General features: G+C 38.2%; 1 pseudogene; it reads right to left on the reverse strand.

Annotated features, from left to right (window-relative positions):
- Positions 1-1656: 1656 nt before the first annotated feature.
- LOC142442439 (V-type proton ATPase subunit B, brain isoform pseudogene) lies at positions 1657-23894 on the reverse strand (annotated as a pseudogene).
- Between the last annotated feature and the right edge of the window lie 1588 nt (positions 23895-25482).

A 25482-nucleotide genomic window follows, 5' to 3' on the forward strand; every position in this document is an offset into this window, starting at 1 on the left:
CACGTAGAAGAACGTGATCTGGTTCCTAGTTTAAGAAAAAAGTTTCATTTCTCCATAGTAAAAATGAAATACACACACACACATGTATATACACAAGGGGAACCCCCACAAAATGGTAAAAGAGCACCACTGGGCTAAATTTTTATATTAGGTATCTTTCCTGCTAGGTGAGCATCTAGCTGCTCACTGTGAGTTAGTGACCCCCGTGCCCTGGGAAGGCTCTCTCTGATCACAGTGAATTTTTTTGTAAAAGCAATTTAGCTCAAACTTCCTTTTTTTTGTGATGGTTGATTTCAGAGAACAGCATGCAGGCATAATTTTTTTTTCCTGCACAGGAAAATTGCTGCAGAAACTGTTGTGGTGTTGAACACAGCTTACAAGGACAGCTTATGGGAAACACTCAAGTAGACAAGTGGTTTTCTCATTTCAAAAAAGGCGGGTATTGATTGATGACAAAATTCATTTTGGACTTCTGTCAACTTCCTGAATGGACAAAAATGTTGACAAAATCCATGCACTTGTGCTCAAAAGCCATTGAAGATTATTGAATAGATATGGAAGCTGTCTGGACTATCTTGGCGCTCAGTCCAGCAAATGTTAACAGAGCTGAGACGTTGCTATTGCGCCCAAGTAACAGAGAACACACAGACACCGCACAGCAGACGTGGCAGAGCTGCACAGTCACTCAGTGCCACAGGAGAAAGGACCCCTCATTACACATTCACAATTTGTGCCATGAGATTGCCCTGAAACGTCCTGCAATCAGGAAGAGGAGCAATGTCCAAAGGATGCTGTCTAACAGAGTTTAAATCAACCCATTCAATGCAGCCACCTTTCTCCTTCCCACTCTGCTTTCTGCATCTGAAAAACAATCCAGACACTTAGACCCCTGCTGCAGACTCAGAACATGAATGCACTAGGTATCGCTTTCTTTTTACTCCACTCCAATGCTTCCAAGATGTGATTTCAATTCGCTGATTCTTCTGCATGGAAGCTCAGGCTCACCAGATGAGGCATCTACTGCAAGATATTCCAAGTGTGCAGAGGTTGTATGAGTCCGTGTTACTGAGAGGAATAAATGTAAGACACAAGAGACCCACATCAACACACACTGACATCAAAAGGAGAGCAAAACTTACTTTGCTCATCTATTCATTAAGGACAGAGCAGCAACAAGCACCACAATCCAGAAGCAAACGCTCAGGAAAGCTTTGGAGCTCTTCCTGTAGGCAGATCCTTTCAGTCCTGGCCGTGGCCTGAACCTGGAGGTCAAAGCATTAGACTATCACATAGTGATACTCTTGAATAGGTTGAAAGACCAGGTCGAGGAGACCCATAATATGAGGACATTATTAGGCAACTAATTTGTACATTACTATGTACAAACACACACATCGATAAGAAAACTTCACCTCCATGCTTGCAGCTGTTTTAAACGAAGCACAGAAGACCCAGGCATTTCAAATAGGGGGGTATGTTAAAGTCATTATCGGTTTAGAACATTGGAACAAGGGCACAGAATGTTACTTACCTGCTGTTATTTTTATTACGGGGTAACACAGTAAACTCCAACACATTCGATGAGGTAGTGCAAAAGGAACAAAGGTAGAAGAACCAGTATTTCACAAGAATACAGAGCCACCAATGAGGCAGCAGCTAATGCTTTGCCTCGTCACCTGGGTTGAACTCGCTCAGGGTGCTCTGAAGGATTCCTTGCAGTTTTCCTTTGGGGAAGATTCAGAGCAGTTGCCTGTCAATTCAGAGCAGTTTCAGTGACAGTACAGTTGTTGTAAGGCCCCGAGTGATTAAGTTCCTCTCAACCTTTTGCAGAAATTTCAAGTAAAGGAGATCATCTGAGGTTAGAGCTTCATCTCCAACTATGGCATCCTGGCTGGCACATCTCTGCCAAAGCAGAGCAGACAGGCATTCAGCTGGTGAGACAGGTCAGCATGGTCCTTCCTGGTCATACCTTCTCCCACAGCAGGGTTCTTTCACTGTGACGGTGACAGAGGCTCAGCTGTCTGCCGTGTGAATTTGTCCTTCTGTAATATCTCCAGGCAAGTTGCTCATGGGGGGAGTGATATCATCATTAGGCCTGGTGAGAATTGGGATATGAGTAATAGAGCCAATTATTAATTCTACTCAGCCCAATAAGTATATAGATTGTGGATAAATCTGTGTAACGTAACCTGAGAAACCTCGTTGACCAGGGATTGCTCTGCTGCTGAGACCTCTCAAAGCATAAAACTCACGTCTTATATGCTTCTCATATTGGTAGGCAAGGAATGCGGCTGTGCTGAGAGCCAATTGAGGGGTAATGATTTGCTCAATGGTTAGGTCATTAGCCAAGTTCAAAAAGAGGCAGGCATTGTACATTGAGCCATTTTCTTCGAAGTCAAACTTGAAGGGCTGGGCAGTTTCCATGATTACATCCATAGCGGCAAATACAATTGGAAAATTTTCTTCACATTAATCTACTACATCTTTGGAATTCCTTACTAAACCATCCTGCGGACAGATTTGGGCTTCAAATCTCATTGAGTGGTAAGCCAGCATTAGAAAAAACGGAAATGTTGTGTCCCCTGGAATGCTGTTCGTGCCATCCATGGTTGAAATGCCAGTCTGAATCCTATCCTCTGGGTAGACCCAAAACTGATCATCATTGGCTCACCCATGCTGTCAAGGAAGTCTTCAGTCAGAACAATGGGGAGTCTGTCAAATGGGTTTTCCAGATTCATTGAGTATCTTACCAACCATATCTTGAGATACTAGTGGTCAGAGAAGGTCGCCAGTAAATTCACAGGACTGTTTTTTTTTGGAGGGGGGCATCTATACCTGAAGTACCTCATATACCTGAAGCAATGCTTTAGAACCGCTCACTTCCAGCACCCGTTCACCTCTCTTCATGCCGTCTGGCAATGTCAAAACAACCTCAGCATATCTGGGAACGTCATTAGCTACAAGATCACTGGTGCTGTCTTGTATGTGAGGCGAGGCTGGGAGAGGTAGTTTGGAGGAACTGCGGACCTGCTCCCGAACACCCAGCACGGGCCCATTGGTTGACACGGGGAGCCCCGCTTATGACCCCTGCACGGCCCGCAGCAGCTTCTTGTTTCCTCTGTCCCAACTCTAAAGTCTATATTTTAAAGTATATCTAATAATACCTACAAAATAAATTAATTTCCTAAGAACAATTGAAATAAAGATTTGTAAGACTTTTCTGATGAGACGTGTACAACTTCTTAAAGTATTTTAGGAGAAAACAACAGAAAGAACAACCAAGCATTGCCACGGAGTCTATTGTGAGTCAGAGTGACTTTGCAGCCAGCCGAGATGGTGTCTCAGTGCTACAAACCCTTATCACTGCAGAAGCCAACGACCTCATCTGTATCCCACAGAGAATCTGCCGGGTGGATAAAGCCATTATTTAGGTGTTCAGCTAAGTGCTGAACTACTGAATCAACACTGTTCCTTTATGTATTTTAACAATCTGTAAATATTATAAGAATTATGTATTTATTCCATCAATCATACATTAACTTGGGAGTGAATCCAACCATTCAGTGTTTAATGGGTCATTCCAGTGCCAATTTAACATTAAACATAAAATTAACATTAAAATAAAAATTATAAATTAAATGCTGTGTTGGGTACTTTCTTCATTTTTATTTGTATAAAAAATTTGTAAACTTTTAGGGAGATTATATTGCCAATTTTGTTATATGTATTTTCATTCTGTTTATACTGATGTATCAAAGCCTATAAAATCATTAGCTAATTCACATTGGATTTATATATTAAAATAATTCTCATTAATTTATATATTAAACACATTATTAAAATACGAGCCAAAGTGACTGCTCAAGTAATACATTAGGATCGTGTGCTAGTACTGTGAATTAGGCAGTGGGCTGCTAGCTGAAAAGTCGGTAGTTCAAATTCACGAGCCACTTTTTGTGAAAAAAAAGGTAGGTTATCTGCTCATTTATATGATTATATTATATATATTGTCACTATTAGAATCAATTAGAAGGCAGATGGTATGTGGGATTCTTTAGTAAATATTTTCAATGCATTGTTTTAAGAAAACATTTTAATAAAGTTTCATTTTATTACTTCTTGTTTGTGTTTTTCTTTAGGTAAAACTCAGATTTATTCTTATAGCTAACAAAGCTAAAAGACAATACAGGAGATATGCACTGCTCTGAAAAGCAAAGTTAGTCAACATAAAATCTACAATTCAGTTAAATGTTCATTCGAGTTCTAAATTTCTTTCCTTCTGATACAAATAATCTGATCCTTTTCACGCATTTGAGTTAAACTTCTTCATAGCTGCAGCATTCTATCCATTCAGTTTATACTATTGAACAGTGATGTGCAGTCCTTTGAACATACTAGTTGCTTAAAGGGTTATCTATCACTTATCAAGGTTTTTTTTAATTAATAAATAATTTTATTGGGCCCTCTTACAACTCTTATCACAATCCATACATATATCCATTGTATGGCAAGCACATTTGTACATTTGTTGCCCTTGTCATTCTCAAAACATTTGCTTTCTACTTAAGCCCTTGGTATCAGCTCCTCATTTACCCCCTCCCTTCCTGCTCCACCCACCCTCATGAATCCTTGATATTTTATAAATTAGTATTACTTTGTCATATCTGACACTCTCCGATGTCTCCCTTCGCCCACTTTTCTGGTTTCTGTCCCCCAAGGAGGAGGTTATATGTAGATGCTTGTAATCGGTCCCCCTTTCTACCCCACCTTTCCTCCCCCCTCCCAGTATCGCCACTCTCACCACTGATCCTGAAGGGATCATCTGTCCTGGATAACCTTTGTTTCCTGTTCCTATCTGTATCAGTGTACATTATCTGGTCTGGCCAGATTTATAAGGTAGACTTGGGGTCATCATGGTGGGGGGTAGGAAGCATTTAGGAACTAGAGGAAAGTTATATGTTTCATTGTCGCTACCCTGCACCCTGACGGGCTCGTCTCCTCCGTGCAACCCTTCTGTAAGGAGATGCCCAGTTGCCTTACAGATGGGTTTTGGATCCCCAGTCTGCACTCCCCCTCCTTCACTATGATATGATATTTTTTTTGTTCTTTGATGCTTGATACCTGATCACTTCGACAATTCATGGTCACACAGCTGGTGTGCTTCTTCCATGTGGGCTTTGTTGCTTCTGAGCTAGATGGCTGCTTGTCTACCTTCAAGTCCTGAAGGCCCTAGACATTATATCTTTTGATAACCAGGTACTATCAGCTTTCTTCACCACATTTCCTTATGCACATATTTGTCTTCCCAATCGTGTCGGGAAGGTGAGCATCATGGAATGCCAATTTAATAGAACAAAGTGTTCTTGCATTGAGGGAGTACTTGAATATAGGCCCAATGTCCATCTGCTACCTTAATACTAAACCTATAAATATATGCACATAAATCTATTTCCCATCATCATATAAAAGTATATTTACATATGTACATACCTGTATTTAGACCTCTATAAATTCCCTTTGCCTCCTAGTTATTTCCTCTATTTCCTTTTACTTTCCTCTTGTCCCACTATCATGTCCAGCCTTCATTTGGATTTCTGTAATTTCTCTCATTTACATTTCCCTGGATCAATTCCTACCATGCCTCTTACTCCCTCCTTGCCACTGATTTTGGATCACTTATTGTTCTGTTATCCCTGGGATGGTCTACGCCACCTCCTTTTCCCCAGCTCCCCCTCTCCCATGTCCCATGGGAACTACAAGTCCCATTGTTTTCTCCTCAAGACGGTTCATTCAGCCTATCTTATCTAGATAGACCTGCAGAGAAAATAATAAGCACAAAAGAACAAGACATAGCAAAACAAAGCGACAAAAAAGACAACCAAAAACCCAATAGTGTGTGTATGTCTTAATTAACTAGTGTTACCATAAGATAAATACTAAAATTGAAGAGCTATAAGAAACGTAAATCTATTCACTCCCAATGTAATATGCTGGAAGTCCACACCCAGGACTCCAGCTATAGGGGACAGCTCTCCTCTGCAAGCTCATGCCAGGAGGAAATCTCTCATTTATTTTCAGCATTGGTAGGGCCCAACCTTTCCTGGAGACTTCGTGTGTCTTGGAATCCATCTTCCTCTGGTTCCAAGAGGTCCCTAGCACAGTAAAATTGGATCCAAAGTACCCTGGCACCTCTTTCTTGGTGGTTGTAGATTCCCTGAGGCTTACTCACCAATTCCTTCCCCTTTTGGCCACAAAAGAGATTGATTCAAAATTCACATCCTAATCCTTTAAATTGAATTTTGTCTCATAAACATAATTGTCTCTAATCCTGCCTCATTTACATCATACAAGTAAGGAATTGCAACACATAGGATAATTCCCCGAGATACCCAAAAGGAGGATAACTACATTATATTGGGAATCATAGACTCCCCATGTTGATAAATATTGGAATTCAATTCATTTTAATACGTAATTTTAAAATAGGAATTTATCATTAACATATTGATATTAATCTTCTAAACATGCAAATATCTTCTCATAATAAAAAAGTATACTGATCTGCCACTTTTAAAATGCATTTAGATTTTTAAAATGAGGATTCAAGAATTCACTTAGAACATCTTAAATATTATATTTATTCCTTTATTATGTGAGGTTGTGCAATTAAGCTATACAAAATTAAATTAACGTTTTTTTTCTAAAGTCTATGAAATAAATAGAATTGTTTTGATATAAGAAGAAACATGACAATATCTGATTTTCCATTTTTAAGCAAGTTGTCTGGTAGACAATAAGCAATATTTTAAATAAATTAAAATGGAATTTCCTCTTACCATGTCTCATAAGTGCCAAGCAATAAAATGATTTCATTTTCAAAGTTATTATATCCCAATTGATCTTCCAGGCAATGGACTTGTTATCTTATTATGAAGATATGCACATTTATCAAAAGCTTGGACCATCTGTCTCAGTTCTGTTTAATTTCATTATATATTCATCATTTAGACAGTCAGCTTATGACATAAGCCTCCACTGACGAGTAATTCTATACTCATTATCACTTAAGAAGGTGCACAGGCAGACATCAGTCAATTCCTATTAGTCTACTTTGAAATTAAAATTATACTAGTAAGAGCCTGATGACTAGCCAATCATCACTGATATATGCAAGAAGATTTTCAACATTTCTTCATAAAAGCCCAATATTGTTTGTTTCTTTCAAGGATCATCTACACTTGGAATGTATAAATTCAAGTTGAGTTGTGAGGTGAATAAATTTACACCCATTAACACATACTTCAAAATCTCAACTTTAGAAACAAGCTCTAAAACCTGTTGAAAATATTACAATTTAAAAGTAATTTGTTTGAATTATCTGTAATATTCATAATATTTTAAAATTCATGGGTACACACTAATAAAGTTTTATTCGGAAGAGAATTCCAGGTAGGTGCTTGAATAAAGTATGTTATTATCCTTCTTAGTTTAAAAAAAATAATAAGCATATAAAAACATATTTAATTAAAATGTTTTGTTTCTAAATGAATTAAACTATATGGAAATACATTTTATAATATTGAAGCTACTCTCTTGTGGTTTTTGTTAACTAAGAAGCATTACTCAAAGGGACCCGCATCTCACACAGGCCACTTCCCGTGACTGTCATTAGGATCACAAGCATGCGATCATATATGACCAAGTTGTAAATTGTCTGAGTGAAAAATTTGAAATCCAAGTCCAAAGGAAATCAACTGCTTAAAAATTATTTTAAAATATAGTCATTTTAATATCAACCTATGTGAAATGTTTAATAAAAAATCTGTTTCTGTTTCAAAATAAAGAAATCCTTGTTGTGGTTTAATTAGAATTCAAATTCACCAATTCTCCTCGCAACAAGATGGGCTGCCAACAAGACTGCAATCTCAACCAACAGTTTTGCCCTGAAGACAGAAGAAAGGGAGTGTGATAACGGGAAATTCCAACAAAGACCTAAAATATTTGTGCCTTAGCCTGTGAGAACCATGGCATGCACTGGGATGATACACTCGGAACTGATATTAGTTATCACCGGTGTTTAAGAGAAAGTCATATGCTGGACGTAACATAGCTTTCTATACAAGCACGGATCTAAAGTATATCAAATAAGCCAGCAGTTAATCTTTAATTCCTTTTTCAAAAATAATATGTAAGCTAAATTTGAATAACTAGAATTTTACAGTGGAAAAGCCTAGACACAAATATTATATTGTTAATACCATCCCAATGAACTTTAATGTGATAATCAGTAGTAATTACACAATGGGATGGGGTAGAATAACAGAAGCAAAACCAAAAAAACTAGGCTTATAGGTGCTACGCTATTCCAGGGGCTTGTTTATACACGGTTAATCTCATACACTCTAGATTTACAATATGGTGATAAGAATAATCTAAGACTGCATTCAGAAACATTGAACCTCAGAATGTTGTTTGTAGGACTGATAAAACAGAAAGATCAGTACATTTTCAATTAAGAGCATAAGAATCCACACTAGCTTTATTCCAAGAGCCCTAAAACTTTAGTATTAAAAAGAATTACTTGGAAAGTGGTGACAAATTTATATTCCTTTATTTTTTCTACAGATAATTTAAACTGTGATTCTAAGGAAGCAAGTAAGTACTTTATAATTGGGGCTTTAGTATTCTAGACATAATAAATACTATTGAATCTGTTTAAAGGTATGCTTCATTAAATAATTTTAACTGGTTAATTAGTTTATTGTATAATCATGAAGATACTATGAGTTAGAAACCTGGGAGATGCTGGGATCTTACTTTGAAGATTGCATTTATCTCTACTAGAGTAAGTCAATGTAGGAGCTCTGGTGGTGTAGCTGTTATGAGCTGGGCTGTCAACGTCAAGGTCCTCAGCACTAAACCAGAGGTCGCTCCACCAGAGAAAGGCTAGGCTTTCTACGACTGCAAAGAGTGACAGTCTCAGAAACCCACAGTCACTGTGAGTCGGAACGACTGCATGACCGCGAGTTTTTTCCCCCGAATTCAGTATTGTAGAGCCCTGGTGGCGAATTAGTTTCAACTCGGTCGCACAACCACCAGATCAGCAGTTCAGAACAACCAGTCAGAGCTCTGCAGGAGTAAGACCTGGCTGCCTCCCTGCTTAAGAGTTTAAAGCTCAGAAACTCACCACGGGCAGTTTTACCTTGCCCTGTTGGGCTGCTAAATTACAGAGAATTTTGTGCACATGTATCATTTTTTGTTTGAAACTGTCATATAATGTTTCATGGTTTTCAAATTAATTAACAGAACAATATTTCCTGTGATTATCAGCAACAAAAATACATGAAATAATACTCTGCATCCTCATGTGATCACCCTGATTCTTGCTTCATTTTTCTGTGTCATTGGCCTGCAGCTACTTGAGTCTGAAGAGACTGTCAGTGAGCATTTGAACTAGGGACTTGAGTTGAACTGACCTGCATGTCTTCTTCTTCTTCTTCTTTTTTTAAAAATCATTTTATTGGGGGCTTGTTAAACTCTTATCACAATCCATTCATACATCTACTGTGTCAAACACACTTGCACATGTTTCTGTCATCATTCTCAAAACATTTGCTTTCCACCTAAGCCCTTGGTATCAGCTCCTCATTTTTCCCCTCCCTCCCCACTCCCCCTTCCCCATGAACCCTTGATAATTTATAAATTATTATTATTTTTTCATATCTTACACCATCCAATGTTCCCTTAACTCACTTCTCTGCTGTCTGCCCCCAAGGAGGAGGTATATGTAGATCCTTGTAATCTGTTCCGCCTTTCTCCCTCAATGGGATGTCTTCTTCATATGAAGTTCTTCCTCATACCTATCTGAGTGTCACTTGTTCTGTTTCTCTAGACAACCTGGCCTTACACTATAGCACTACTCATTGGGACTACTCAAAAATAAATAAAAATAAAGTTACTATACAATAATATGATTTGTCTGTCCATTTTTGAACTGTGGTGGCTTGCATATTGCTATGATTCTAGAAGCTTTATCACTGATCTTTCAAATAATTGCAGGGTTACCAAGTGAACAAGTCTCAGCAGAGCTTCTAGATTAAGAAGCTACAAAAAAAATGAGTGGGCTGCAAATTTTCGAGGAATTGGACACAAGGGAAAATGATCAGATACTAAAAAGCTTGTGAACAGCATTAGAACAACTGTAGGGCAAGCTGCCAGAAGAGGAGTCGCTCAGGGGGGAAGGCACTCACGCAGCTGCTTTCTCAAAGTAGAATCCACCGACAAGGAACTTTAATTTGCAGATGGGGCAGGCTTCAAAAGGAGAAGAAACAATTGCAAATATCCATTAATAATTGGAATGTAAAACTATGAACCTAAGAACATGAGAAGTCATCAAAAATGAAATGAGTCACACAAGGGTTCATATCCCAAGCATTAGTGAACTGGAATGGACTGCTCTCAGCCATATGAATTACACAGTCATCTGGTTGACTACATCAGCGATGACCAAATAAAGAGGAACAGGATCAAATTCGTCATCAAAAAAGGACAGTTCAGGATGTATCATTTTTATTATTAATCATTTTATTGGGAACTCTTACAGATATCATAACATTCATAATTCAAGTGGATCAAGCCTAATTGTCCAATTGCTACTACCATCAGTTTCAAAACATTTCCTTTTTCTTGAACTCTTTGAGATCAGCTCCTTTTTATCCCCTCCCTCTCCCTTCCCCCCAGGAACTCTTAATGTTATTGTTATACGGCATTATTTTTAATTATATATATATGCAGATAGTTAGCCATATCTTATTTTGAAGTCCAGTGCTGCCTATAATAGGATATCTCTCCAAACACAAACAATTGAAATCAATACAACTATTATTGAAATCTGTGCAAAAATCATTACAGCTAGTGATGTAAAAGTTGAAGAATTTTAAGTTTCTTTGTCTTAAATTGATCACCATGAAATACACATGCATTAATAGTTATTAGAGATTATAATGCAAAAATTAGAAACAAAAAATAATATGGCACTAGATGGAAGCAAAATAAGATCACAGGGTAAAGTTTTTCAAGACAAATAACTTAATTTCAAAGACCTTTTAGTAACAACACAGAACTCAACTGTATGCATGGGCTTCTCCTAAGGGAACACACAAATAAAATTGCCCATGTCTGGGGGAGAGTCCAGGCAGGAGGTCAATATCAGCAGCTCAAATGAGGCAATGGGCTGACTGTGGGACAGTCCACCAAATGCTCGTGTGTAAATTCAGGTGTAATCTGAAGAAAATGAATCAAGTACAAGGGAGCCACACTATAATCTTGGGTATATCCTACCTGACTTTTTAAGAACATTTCAAGAACAAATTTATCTAAATGAACATTAATGATAGAAAACTTGATGAACTGTGGGTTGACATCAGGAACATCATTTATGAAAAACTAAATAGGTCATTAAAAAGATGAAATCAAAACAAAAACAGAGACCAAAGTGAATGCCAAATAGACTGTGATACTTGCTCTCAATCAAAAAGTAGCTAAGCAAATGGAAAAAAAGATGAAGTCAAAGAGCCCAACAGGAAATTTCCAGTGCTCATCAGAGGGGGATCTTAACCTACAGGTTTAAACTACTCAAGTCAGATTTACGCCTTTGATCTTCTATACTCCTCTCTCTAATTCACTCTGTTTAGGAAGCACTTTCCTGCCATCCCTCAATTGTGGACAGAGGGAGCTCATCGAGGCTAAATTCCCATGTAGTGCCCACAAATGAATCTTGGGGTCCCACTTTCAAACTTAGTCTTCTGTAAACCTAATTCTAAAAATGTAGGTTCTGATACTAATTCCACCTTTGACTTTTGATTATATGTTTTACAATCCTTCAGTGACTAATGAAGGTGTGCTTCCTCCATGTGGAATTAATTGGCATCTCACTTCAATGGCTATTTCTTGTTGTTGTTGTTTTATTTTGTTTTTGAGAAAAGCCTTTAAGACCCCAGATGCTATTTTCTCTGATAGTTGGCATCATCTAATTTCTTTGCCACATTTGGCTATTGCGCCATATTAGCCGGGTTCACATCCTTAGGGGTAATATTGAGCAAGGCTCTGATGTACTAACGAATTGTTGTTAAATTGGACCTAGAATTTAGGTCCTGGATCTATGTGTTTTAACTAGTAATTAATTAGGTATATATATATATATATATATATATATATATATATATATATATATATATATATATATATTAGTTCAATCATGTCAAGCAGCATTGCATATTTGCTCCCACAATCAGTCCCAGATATAATTTTCTTCCTGGCCTCCTTGACATAATTTCCCTTTTACCCTCTTACCCCTCCTATGCTACCCCCCCCCCACCAAAACCTTGTTCTTTTTGTGGTCCCCGTTGGGTCCTAAATCCTGGGTTTCATTTACCCTCACCCTAAACTAAGAAAAACATATAACACAAATCCAATGGGGTGATCTCAATTAAATAACACCTCTGGGAGACACCCTAATAGAACAAACAAAAACAAAATATAAAAGAATGTTTAGCAAGACCATGTTTCTCCTCTTACCAACAGTTCAGCAATCTTGGTGCAGCTGTCTTCTGCTTCCTCAGACACCAGGGATTCTCTGACTTAAGTCCTCAGGTTACAAGTGTGTCTGAGGTAGAGTTCGGTTCACACATTATTGTTTTTGCATGGGATCTCGCTGATGCATCCTCTGGAGCATGCTGTGCACCTTGAAGATCAGGATTCAGTCTCCCATCATTCCTTGGCACCTGACCTGAATCCAAAGGATTCAACCAGAGACTCAGATCAATATGGCCCATTTGGTGCAAACTCTCAAAGCCATTTCTCACCACTAGCATCCCCCAAAGAATTTTCAGTCATTTTCTCACTAACTGGAGGCCAGTCCTCCAACTTTCCCTACCAACCAACATATATTATGCCCACCCCCACCCCCAACCACCACCACCTGTTTGCTTTTCTGCTGAGTTGTTTTTCTTATCATTTTCCCTCATCCCTCTGATAGGGTTGTTCACTAATCAAGCAGTCAACTGTGTGAGTTATAACAAAACTATGGATAGCCTTGAGGAGAATGGGAATTTCAAAACACATCATTCTTCTCATGTGGAACATGCACATGGATCAAAAGGCAATTGTGTAACAGAACAAGGGAACACTGCCTGGGTTAAAATCAGGGAAGGTGTGTGTGTTAGGCTTGTATCCCTTCAGCACACTTATTCACTCCGTATACTGGCAAATCATCGGAGAAGCTGCCTTACCTGGAGAAGAATGTGGCATCGTGTGTGGAGGATGTGTGTGGTATGCAGACAGCACACACGTTCTGGTGGAAAGTGAAGAAAACTTTAAGCACTTGCTGAAAAAGATGGAAGATTACAGCCTTCAATATACATTGCAACTTTATATAGACTATTATAATCCCCACAAACGTGTCAGTAGTTCACATCATGCTAAGTAAAGAAAAAAAAAAGTTTAAGTTTTCTAGGATTTAACCTGGTTTGGCTCCACAGTCAATACTCATGGGAGCAGCAGTCAGGATACCGAATGACACTGCATCTATCATCTACTGCACACACATCTTTAAAGAGTTGGAAAGCAGGGATGTTGCTTTGGGGACTAAAGTTCATCTGAGGAACCATCAGTAGCCTCAAGTACATGTGAATGTTATATATTGAAAAATTATGACCAGAGAAGAATTGATGTATTTGAATTATGGTGCTGATAAGACATTTAAATATTAAAAGTTCTATGCATTTTTAAAGGAACAAACAGATCTGTCTTGGGATAAATATAGCCAGCATTCTCCTAGCAAGGATGTGAAGTTTGGTCTCCTGTGTTTTGAATGTGTTATCAGGAGAGACTATACCTTAGAGAAGACAGCATGCTTAATAGAGAGTCTGTGAAGGAGGAGACAAGCAAGAAGATGGACTGACGCTGTGGCTGCCATGATGAACTTGAGAGGAAAAACCATTGTGAGAATGTCACAGGACTGGGAACATTTTCTTCTACTGCACAGAGTGTGGCTATTTATCAGAGCCCACTGAGCGGCTTGTAACACATCAGCATAGATTAACTAGTAATAATATCTTAAATCATAACTTATAGTGCTATAAAAGCTTTAGCATGGAAGATTTAAGGATATACATTTATCTGTATACATATATTGATGTTAATTGTAATATAATGAATGATATACAATATAGAATATTTAGTTTCATCAACTTTGAATTTATATCACTAAATATACCTAAATTTGATTAAATGTCCATTAAAAACAAAATGTAAACAAAATAAAACCCATAATGACCAAGTCAAGTCTGACTCATGGTGATTCCGTGAACAGAGTTGCATTTCTCCTTACAGTTCTGGAGGTTGTAATTTCTTATATAACCAGCCAAACTTACCTCTCTTCTGCAGAGGGGTTGGTGGGTTTGAACAACCAACTTTCAAATTCAAGCCCAACTCATTTTCCCACCGATAAATAAAAGATGTCAAGTAGAAATGAGTTACTGATATTTCTAATTATTCTAAGAGCTTGTTCTTGTTAGTTGCTTTTGCATTGGTTTTAACTCATCATCAACCTGTGTACAGCAGGACAAAACACCGACTGGTCCTGCATAGTCCTCACACTTGTTTTTAAGAGTTATAAAACCATTAGTGGGAACTTAGAATTTCAATCTCTATATGTATTTGGAGATGAGAATGGAAAAGAAAAAGGTCTACATAAAGGAATTTCGTTTTCTAACTGTTAAATTTAAATGTAAGCTTATATTTCACAGTAAATCAGCATAATGAAATTTCCTTTAAATATACTTGAGTTGAGTTACCTGGAAAATAATTGGTGTTATATAGATCCATAGTTTAGCCTGAAAGAAAATAGGAATTAATAAGTTTAGTAAAATATAGTGCTGGAAAAAGTTATTTATTATCTGTCAAAGTAACTGTTTAACAAACTAAATAAAAATTATAAAAAACAAAATATAATTTGCCATAAAAATTCTTCAGGTTAAGGTGTGACTGCATCCATAAAAAATGAGAAAGGTATTGAATTGCTTTATTAAGTCTGGAGGGTATGATTTTTTAAAATTTCAAAATATAAGCATATTTAGAAATATATTTATAACTTAATTAATTATAACATTACAAATCTAAAAGCCTAAACAAAGTAGGCAGAACATTGTTAGGGCTACTACCAGAGGATAGGCCACTCATCCGAAGGCACTCAAAATGTGATGATTTCTTAGAGTGTAGTCAATCATGATAATGTGACTTGGCAAAAGTCCATGGGAAGGGAGTCTTCCAAACGCTCATTTGTTGATGGGGAAAGAGACAAGATCAGGAGAAACAGCTGCTGAAAAAAATCTAACAATAAGAACATGTAATATGCAAACTGAGCATTTAAGAACATAGGAAGTGGTCAAAATGAAGTGGCATGCATGAACTTGAATACGGAGGCATTATTGAGTGGAATTTGGTGGACAGTGACCATTTTGAATGAAAATTCAGATGGCTCACTGTGGTGGGAATAGCACAAGCAAGAGGAATGGCCTGGCGTTCATTACCAGTAAAGGTCTTGCTAAATCCATCATAGAACACAATGTTGTTTGTGATAGGATTAATCTATCCACCTTCAAGGAAATCCCATGAATACAACTATTATCCAACTTCATGCAGCAACCACAAAAGTGAGTGATGGAGAAATTGACAAATTGTATCAGCAAGGCTGAAAATTAATCAAACATGCAAATCAAGATGCATTGATAGCTATTGGCAATTGCGATGCAAAAGTTGGAAACAAAGAGGAATGAACAATAGTTGGAAAAATAGGAACCTGGTGATAGAAATAAGGTTGGGGATTGTATGACATTGTATAGCACAAGTGACTTTTTCATAACAAAAACCTTTTATCAACAACACAAAAGGTGAATATACATGTGGACTTCCTGAGATGGAATACAGAGAAATTTATTGACTGCATAAAGGAACACAAAATGGAGAAGCTTACTTTCAAGAGCTAAAAGGAGACCAGAAGTCAATTGTTGAACAAACAATTAATTGTGTTCATATGTAATTTCAGGAGAAACTGGAGAAAATTAAAACAAGTACATGAGAGTCAAAATATGACCTTGAGTCAATCCCACCTGACTTTTGAGGTATATCAAAGACAGATTTGACACATTGAACACTAATGACAGGAGACCTCATGAAGCTGTGGTTATTAAGACCATCATTCATGAAGAAAGTAAGGTCATTAGAAAGACAAGAAAGGAGAAAAGATCAAAATGGATGTCAGAAAATACTTTAAGACTTACTTTCAATCTCAGATTAGCTAAAGCAAATGCAAGAAAGGATGAAGTGAGGGCTCTGAAAGCAAAATTTCAAAGGGAAGCTTGAGAAGACAAAGCCAAATATTACATCAAAACATGCAAGGACTTTCAATTAGAAAACCAAATGGGAGGAATGCATTTAGTATATTTGAAAATGAAAGAACTCAAGAAAACAATCAAGCCTCAAGTTGCAATTTTGAAAGACTCTATAGGAAAATATTTAATGATGTAGGTATCAAGAGAAGATGGAAAAAATGCAAATTGTCACTATGTAGTCAAAAAACACCAGTAAACAGCTTCCTGGTGTCTTTTTTTTCAGGCAAGATCCATCTGATGTCAGCAATGATATCCACATCCTCTTCTGAATCCAGCTTGAACCTCTGACAGCTCCCACTTACTGCATTGCTGCAAACTTTGTAGGATAACCTTAAGCAAAATTTTACTTGCATGTAATATCAACGATACTGTTCTATAATTGGAGCATTATCTTTCTTTAGAATTGGCACAAATACTCTTCTAGTCAGTTGGTCAAGTAGCAATTTTCCAAATTTCTAAGCATAGACTAGTGAGTGCTTCCAGTGTTTCATAAGCTTGTTGAAATTTTTCAATTGGTGTTCCATCAATATCTGGAACCTTGTTTATGGTTAATGCTTTAAGTGTGTCTTTAACTTACTGATTTAACACCATTGGTTCTTGTTCACACTCTACCTCTTGAAATGGTGCGATGTTGATTAGTTCTTTTTGGTAGAGTGACTCTGTGCACCATTTGCTTTTGATGATTCCTGCATTTTGTTCATAGACTCGTTCAAGAGAGCAACTCAAATCTTGAAATATTTCTTTTTTGAGTTTCAAATTTGTTGAGGATAGTCTTCTATTTTGGTTTTTAAAATCTTGGTCTTTTCCCATTTCATTATAATATTGGCTGTGTTTTCTTGAGCTGCCTTTAAGTTTTTCTATTCAGTTATTTGACTTCATCATCTTTTCCATTTTCTTTAGCTGCTCTGTGACTTAAAGCAAGTTTCAGTCTTTTGTTGTGACAGGCACTTTGCTTCTTTCTTTCATGTTCTCTTAGTGACTTCTGTGTTATTCATCACGATGTCCTTGATATTCACCCAGAGCTCATCAGGTCGTCTGTAATTAATATTCAATGCATCAAATCTGTTCTTAAAATGTTCTTGAAATTCAGGTGAAATCGACTCCAGGTTGTATTTTGGTGCTCAAGGACTTGTTTTCCCTTTCTTCAGACTAATCTGAAATTACGCATGAGCTTTTGACGGTCTGTGCCATATTGTGTCCCTTTCATGGTTTTGTAGCTGATGTGGAATTTCTCTAGCATCTCTTCTCACAAATATAGTCAATTTAATGTCTATGCATTTCATCTGGAGAAATTCCATGTGTATAATCTCCTTTTGTGTTGTTGATAAAAATGTGTTTCCTCTGAACAACTAACCAGTTTTTCAAAATTCTATCATGCAATTTTACCTTCATTTTTATCACCAAATCCATATTTTCAAACTATTCTTCTTTCCTCTTTGTTTCCAATTTTTGCAATTCATTTGTCAATAGCTATCAATATATTTTGATTCCATGTTTGGTCGATTTTAACTACATTATTTGGTAGAATCCTTCAATTTCTTCATCACTAGCTTTTTGGTTGGTACATAAAGTTGAATAATAGTTGTATAGATTAGATTTCATTGAAGCAGATAGATATAATCATATTGAAACCAATAGTATATTTTAAGATGGATTTAGCAAGACCATTTCTTGCAGAAAATTCCACGTCATTCCTCTTGATTGTGTTACTCCTGGCCCAGTCCATCTCATGATTTTCAGATGCAGACAAAGGCCAGAACATTCCAGCTCTAGAATGCCTGGGAGCGTGATCTTTATGCCATACACGTCACTTAGGACAACCTCTAATTTTCCTAAATTCATACTTTGCACATTCCAACTTCCGATCATTAGCAGAATTTTGCAGGTATTTCTCTTTTCCTTGAATTATACTTAATCAGCAAATGAAGTTCCTGAAGGCCCCATTCCTACAGCCCCTACCTGACTCACACCACCATGATGGATTCTACTCAGAGATTCTGCTTTCTCCTCAGTCACAGTCTGTGGGCCTTTTCACACGAAGTTCCCATCCTCTGAGCACAGACAATTTCCAAAAAGGTTCAGCTTCCTTTCATTAGACCATCATCATCTGACAATGTTTGTTGCCTAAGGTCAAGGGTAGTTGAGCTTTGTGAACCCTGTGACAGAGGAACTTTACAGTGTAACTGTTAGTTTGACGATGTAAGCTGGAAACCATTTACCTTGTAGAGGCGTACCAGTTCGACATTTGAAAATGCCTCGGAGTCCTGCATCAGGCGGCAGCAGCTTCTTCCTCTGGGGTGGAGAGCCAAGTCTTTCTTCTTCATTTGAAACCAACAGCAGCAGTTTGAAATAGCTCAGCTTGAAGCAGTTAACAAACGTGGAAGTGTACAAACCAAGTCCGCCGCGGACATGTCAGTGCGTCCTAAGAGTAACACTGTAGAACAGAGAGCACTAACGGCCCCATGAGACTTCTGAGACAGGACTTCAGGGAGCGGAAGGGCTCCTCTTCCTCCCACAGAGCTTTCAAGCTGTGGCCTTGCTGTTCGCAGCCCCAACAGCACCACTCCATCACCAGCTCTCCTTGTGATAAAGTTGGCGATGTTGACCTAGGATAATTTCTACCAAGGTCAGTGTAAGTCAGAATGCAAAGGTAAGAGGAATCCATTTTGTGCTTCCCACTTTCACTTGAGGGATTTCATACTCAATAACCTTTGAACCCGTTCTTCACATATTTACTGAACACCTAGCTAGCTTCTTTTTCTGAAAATGATTTTAATACCAAATACATCGATTCCTAACTTCTACAGGTGGACAATAAACCAAATTAATCAATTATGAGCTAAACACTAAATGTATAGCAAAATCAATGAGGCTGTAGCAGTTTCCCAAAGCTAATATGACTTCAAATAGTCCCATCTACTATATTTAGTTTTCCTTGTGGATAATTAACTTATCATTTTAAGGAAATTTTACTGGAATTCCATGGAGTATATTGGCAACTTTTGCTTGTATGAAATAATTAAAAGGGAGGTTCAAAACGTTTGTGAGAAAATGGAATTAAAGGAAATGGAATTTTTACAGAAGTTTTTGAAGCCTCATTTACTTTTTATAACTTGTACTAAGTTTTAGGCTTTTATGCATCAGAATCAACTTGATGGCAGTGAGTTTCATTTGTGTATGGTTTTTATACTATTTGAATACAACATAAGATATAAAAGAAGTATAGGAAAAATAATTCTATAATGTGAGCTACTGAAACTTAATGTGTTACTTAAATATTCTTTATAAACATTTTATACTTTAGTGTAGTTACATACTGATGTGCCAAAGTAAACGTGCCAGTCTAACAATTTGTCCTAATTTCCTTTCTATTAGGTTCTCATTGCTATTAGAGGAGAGTGAGTTTTAAACCACAGTTAATGTTTATGTGTACAAGAGAAGACAAAATTAAAATGTAAATATTGCATGTACATTTGAATGATACCTTTAAATAAGAGCTTCAATATACAAAATGCATAATGCTGTTAAAGCGATATTGTGAACTCTAATTAATTTTCAAATATTTTATCTGTAGTGACTTCAAAACAAAGAGAAAAAGTGTGGAACAGATGTGATCTTGGTAGGATTCCACTTTTTGAAGAATACCATGTGGAGCTACCACCATCCTGGAACTCATGGAAAAATATAAAGAGTAAGTTTTATGGGGTCCCCAAAGAATACTCAAAGATGATTTATCACGTATCACACTTGGGAATCTCAAATGGAATGGTTAAAAATGAAATGCATGGTAATAAAAAAACATTGAAATCTTTATTTCACCAGATTAAAAAAAAAGAGTAATTTTTTAACATAGTTTCACATAAAAATCAGGGGAACTTACATACTCATATGTGTTATAAGATAAAGCTGAAATCTCTTGCTTGTACATGCTGAAATAATTATGCATTTGTGATATGTTTGTGTTTTATTTCTTCTTTTTAAAATTATAAGCAGTGCGGTGAAGTGAAATTGCTCGTTATGGTTCTCCCATTCATACTTTTTGTAACTCCTACATAGTGACTAGATAGTTGCATATGCATAAGCTACAGAGGACTGACTCGGGGACTGATTAATTTTTCCATCTTCTGGGTATCTAAGCAGCATCTCAGAAATAGGAATGCAATATCAATTCCACGATAGTTAAGAAAGAACAATCACCAGCAAAGCATATGTGAGATCTCTCCTTAACGTGGGAGAGAAAGCACAGGCCATAAGAGGCTAGTGAACGGAGACCGTTGAGAAAGAGCAGAGGAGCTTAGGAGGCAGAGTGGTGGCAGGGCGTGGGCTGGATCCTCCTTCTCTCTTTCATAAGGAAGGAGACGTGGGCCCCAGGCCATTTTGTCACTCTGGAATAGGTCTTTGCTACTATCTTCAAACAAGTGACCCGAGTGCTATTTTTGTTCTTGATAGGTGCCTTCAAGTCATAGCAACACGGTGGTAACAGAATCAACCACCTGGTTCTGCACTGTCCTCCCAATTGTTCTTCTTTGCTTCAGGTGCTGTGGGAATCCACTTTGTTAAGGGCCTTGTTACTCTTTCTCCGTGTCCCTCCACATTACCAAGCACACTGTCCTTCTCCAGAGGCTGGTCTCTCCAGACAACATAGCTAAACTATGTAGAGGGAAATCTCACCAGCTTTCTCTCCAAGCAGCATTCTAGTTGTACTTCTTCTAAGTTCCATGGCTTGTTTTTTTGCCAGTCCGTGGTAATTTCAATAGTCTTCAGTAACACCTCTGTTCAAATGCATCTGCTTTCCTTCTGTCTTCCGTATCCGACGTTCAACTTTCACAGGCACACACGGTCATTGAAAGCACATATTATGGCTCAGATGCAACTTAGTCCTCAAATAAATACCCTTGCTTTTCAACACTTTAAAGGATCTTGTGCTCCAGATTTCCCTAATGCAAAATGTCACTGACTCTTGAGTGCTGCTTTCATGAACATGGACTGTGACTCCAAGCAAAATGAAATCTTTGACAACTTTAATCTTTTCTCCATGTGTCATAATGTTATTTATTCCAGCCCCCAGAAAAGAACACTATGTTTAGTAAGTTAAAGGGTACACCAGCAATGTACTAGTCCAAATAATACGGGAACGAAAGATTGAAAAATGAAAGGGGGAAAAGACAAGCATACATCGCTCCAAATCTGTCCACTGACCTTTATGAAACTCTCCCCCTGATCCTGGGGGAGTTCTGGTGGCTGCCCCTCCTGGCCCGAAGTCTAATTTGGAGGTTCTTTAGGGGCTTTGTGAATTGGCTTTGCTCTGATTACTGATCTGTTATACTCCCTTCTTCTTTGTTGGTCCTGCATGGGGGATTCAGGTCACATTATCTCCCCACCCTGTGTCCCCATAAGACAGACATGGGAAGTAATCTCTGGGAGAAAGCATTGGGGTCAATGGCCCTGGAGGGTCTTGGGGGGAGAAGGTGGTGGGGGAAGGGTGTGTTGAACAAACAACGCCAGACAGGGGAACAACCAGGGAATTAAAACCAACATCTAGGAGGTTGTAGAGATCTTGGGGGTTTTAGAACAGCACCAATCTAGCTGAGAGGAAATACTAAGAGGTGGAAGAAGGGGTAATGTGATGTTGGGGCAGGAGGAGACAAAAGGAAATAGAGGAAAGCTCTAGGAAGCAAAGCTATAGATGGAAGTATTAATAGAGGCGTGTACTAATATAAATACACTAATCCATAAAAATAGAAGCATTGGCCTATGTACGTGTATTTATAAGGCAACACACCGAGACTGCAAACGGGCTTTGGGCTCATACCCTCCCTCAATACAAGAACAGTTTGTTGCAACAAAATGGCATTTTGTGATGCTCACCCTCCCACCGCCCACCCTGACACAATAGCTGAAGACAAAATGAGTGCATAAACAGGTGTGGTGAAGATAGCAGATGGTGCCCAGCTATTAAAAGATATAGTGTCTGGGTTCTTAAAGGCTTGAAATTAAACAAACAGCCATCCAACAGTGAAGCAACAAGCCCATATGGAAGAAGCACAGCAACTTTGAGGTGATCATGAGATGTAATCAGGACTGGGTAACAGGCATCAGAAGATTCATAACAAACAACAAACAAACAAACACGTGTTGGTGAGAATGAAAGTGTTCAGAGCAGAGACCCATAGCCCATCTGTATGTAATCAGCATACTCCACCGGAGGAGTCACAAGGAAGGGGTGTGTCAATCAGGGTGCAGTAGAGCCCCGATGGATTGCATCATGCAATACACCTCTGGCTCCTTGAGGCTTCTTCACCCCCCACTATCATGGCCCCAGAGCTTCTTCCGACTCTGCACTGGACTGGAGTATGTACACAGGTATAGGTAAGAGATAAAGCCCATGATGCACAGACCCAGGAACAGAAATGGGAAAAGCAATGCCAAAAGGGTAGAGGGAAGGTGGGGAGAGGTGTGAAGGAAGGGGGTACCGATGGCAATGAATGGGACATAACTGCACACCCCCCTCAAGGGAGAAGAACAACAGAAACCAGAGGGGAAGGGAGACACCACTCGGTGTGAGATATGAAAATAAAAATAATCTATAATCTATTATAATCTATCAAGAGGCCACGAGGGGAAGGGGGAAGAGGAGGTGACCGCACAGGCTCAATAGAAAGTAAATGTCTATAAAAAAACAATGACAATATGTGTACTAATATGTCTGATACAATTTAGATATGGATTGTAACAACAGTTGTAAGAGCCCCAATAAAATGATCTTTAAAAAATCGTAAAGGGCAGCACAAGAGAAAGAGGCCTTCAAATAAATGGATTGACACAGTGGCTGCAACAAGGGATGAAGCTTTGGAACCATTGTGAAGATGACGTGGGCTTGGGGATTGTTTGGTTGTGCCATGCATAGGGTCTCTATGAGCCAGAATAACAGCTACAACAATTGATCCTGTTGTGAAAGTCACAGTTTTCTTTATGCCGATTTGTACTCCATACTGACAGCTGCAACCCTTAAGTTTCATCAGCAAAGGCTTCAAATTCCCCTCACTTTCAGCACACAAGATTGTGAAGGCGTTTCTTCCCATCCCGATACCACGTTCTTCTTCAATAAATCCTTTTGTTCAGAACACAGATTAAATACTATGGTGAGAGGCTGTTACCCGGTTGTACACCTATCCTGAGTTGATACCGTGCACTATTCGCTTGTTCTGCTGACACTGCTCCCTCTTGTTTCATGTGTAGGTTTTCCAGCAGCACAATGAAGTGTTCTGGAATTTCCATTCTCCTCAAGGTTTTCCATAGTTTGTTAGGATCCACACAGTCACGTGCCTTTAGACAGTCCAAAGTAAAAGGCAATCTCCTCTGGTATTCTCTGCTTCCAGTCAAGTTCTGTGTGGCATCAGCAATGTTCTTTAATGAACCCGCCTGAACCTCTGGAAGCGCCATGTCAATTTAACATGCATGTGATATAAATGACATTGTTCTATATATTGAAGATTCTGTTTAGTCATTTTTCTGAAGAACAGATTAAGCCGAGATAGAAAGCCTCATCTTTCTCCCTTGTAATTAATTATAAACAACTGTTATTCATGATTTGGTTGTCTAATAGAAGAAATAAACAAAAAATACCCATATTGTATTTATGCTTTCTTCACTGGGCAATAATTTTCATCTGTAGCACCTATTTCCCCCCGCCCCCCAAAAAGGGATTTTTTTCAAAGCTACTTCTTTTAATTTTTTTTAAACAACCTTATCACCTTTAAAGTTCTCTCGATTACACTTAAAACATTTGTCAAAATTGCTATTCTATTCTTGGAAACATTTTTCAAACTTATCTGTTTGGATGGCTGACAGCATCTCCCTTGTTTTTATTGCACCCCTTCTAAGTCATCAAATCGCTGTCCTTTCATTCCCACTTCATTCAAGGAAACAAAATGAAGTCACATAAAACAAGGCCAGGTGTGTGGGGCAAGAAAAGCATGCTGGGGTTATTTTTCCCAAAAACTGGTGCACTGATATGGCTGCAAGTGCAGGTGTCTTGTCATAGTGACAAAACCAGCCTGTCTGCCACAAATCAGCTATATATTTTTTTGTCACACAATGTTATGCTATACTTTTAAAACCTCTAAATAGAAAGCTTGACCTGCTGCACATTTTGGTCCATTCAGGAAGTTGATGGACATCTAAAACAACTTTATCATCAAATGACAGATCTCTTTGAAATGAAAAACCCTCTCGTACACTTGAATTTTCCCCACATTGCTGTCCTTGTAAGCTGTGTTCAACATCACAACAGTTTCTGCAGCATTTTTTCTGAGCAGGAAACAAATTTGACAGCCACATATTGTTCTGTGAAATCAGCCATCACACAAAAAATGTATGTTTGGGCAAAACTGCTTTTAGGAAATACATTCACTGTGTCCAGAGAGAACCTTCCCCGGTGATGCCAGTGGCTGTACTAACTCAGCGAGTTGATGGATGCTCTCCTAATGGGAAAAATGCACACTACACAAGCTCCACCCAGTAGAGCTTTATATATTTGGGGAGACAGGGTACCCCCTCGTATATTACTGTAAAAAGGAATATGATACAGGGATATCTCTGATCCTCCAACTACACAAACGTGAAGGAAAAATCACCATCATCATAATCGGTTTCCCAAGGCCAATACCTATGTTGATATCATCAGATCTAGCCCCACACTTCAATCTTCCTTATCAGTTCTGGTTCCACTTTTATTGCCCACAGTGATCTTTACTTCTCAATGGGTTCCTACAATTCATTGCAGTGTTACATAGGACTAATGGACTATAGTCATGATTATAGAATTTGTAAGGGACTCCAAAAGCACTGCCACCGTGTAAGTAAATTCTGATTCGCAGCAGCTGATTACTATTCATCTTGGGGTTCAAAGGACACATTCACTCCTGGAATTCTCCATTTCTCATAGTAAAATCTCCTCCCTCCGGCTTTGGGAGATGTTATTATTCTTGTTAGGTGCCATCTAGTCTGCTTCAACTCACAGAGCCCCTTT

The sequence above is a fragment of the Tenrec ecaudatus genome, chromosome 3 (genome assembly GCF_050624435.1).
Source record: "Tenrec ecaudatus isolate mTenEca1 chromosome 3, mTenEca1.hap1, whole genome shotgun sequence".
In the NCBI taxonomy this organism is placed as follows: Eukaryota; Metazoa; Chordata; class Mammalia; order Afrosoricida; family Tenrecidae; genus Tenrec; species Tenrec ecaudatus.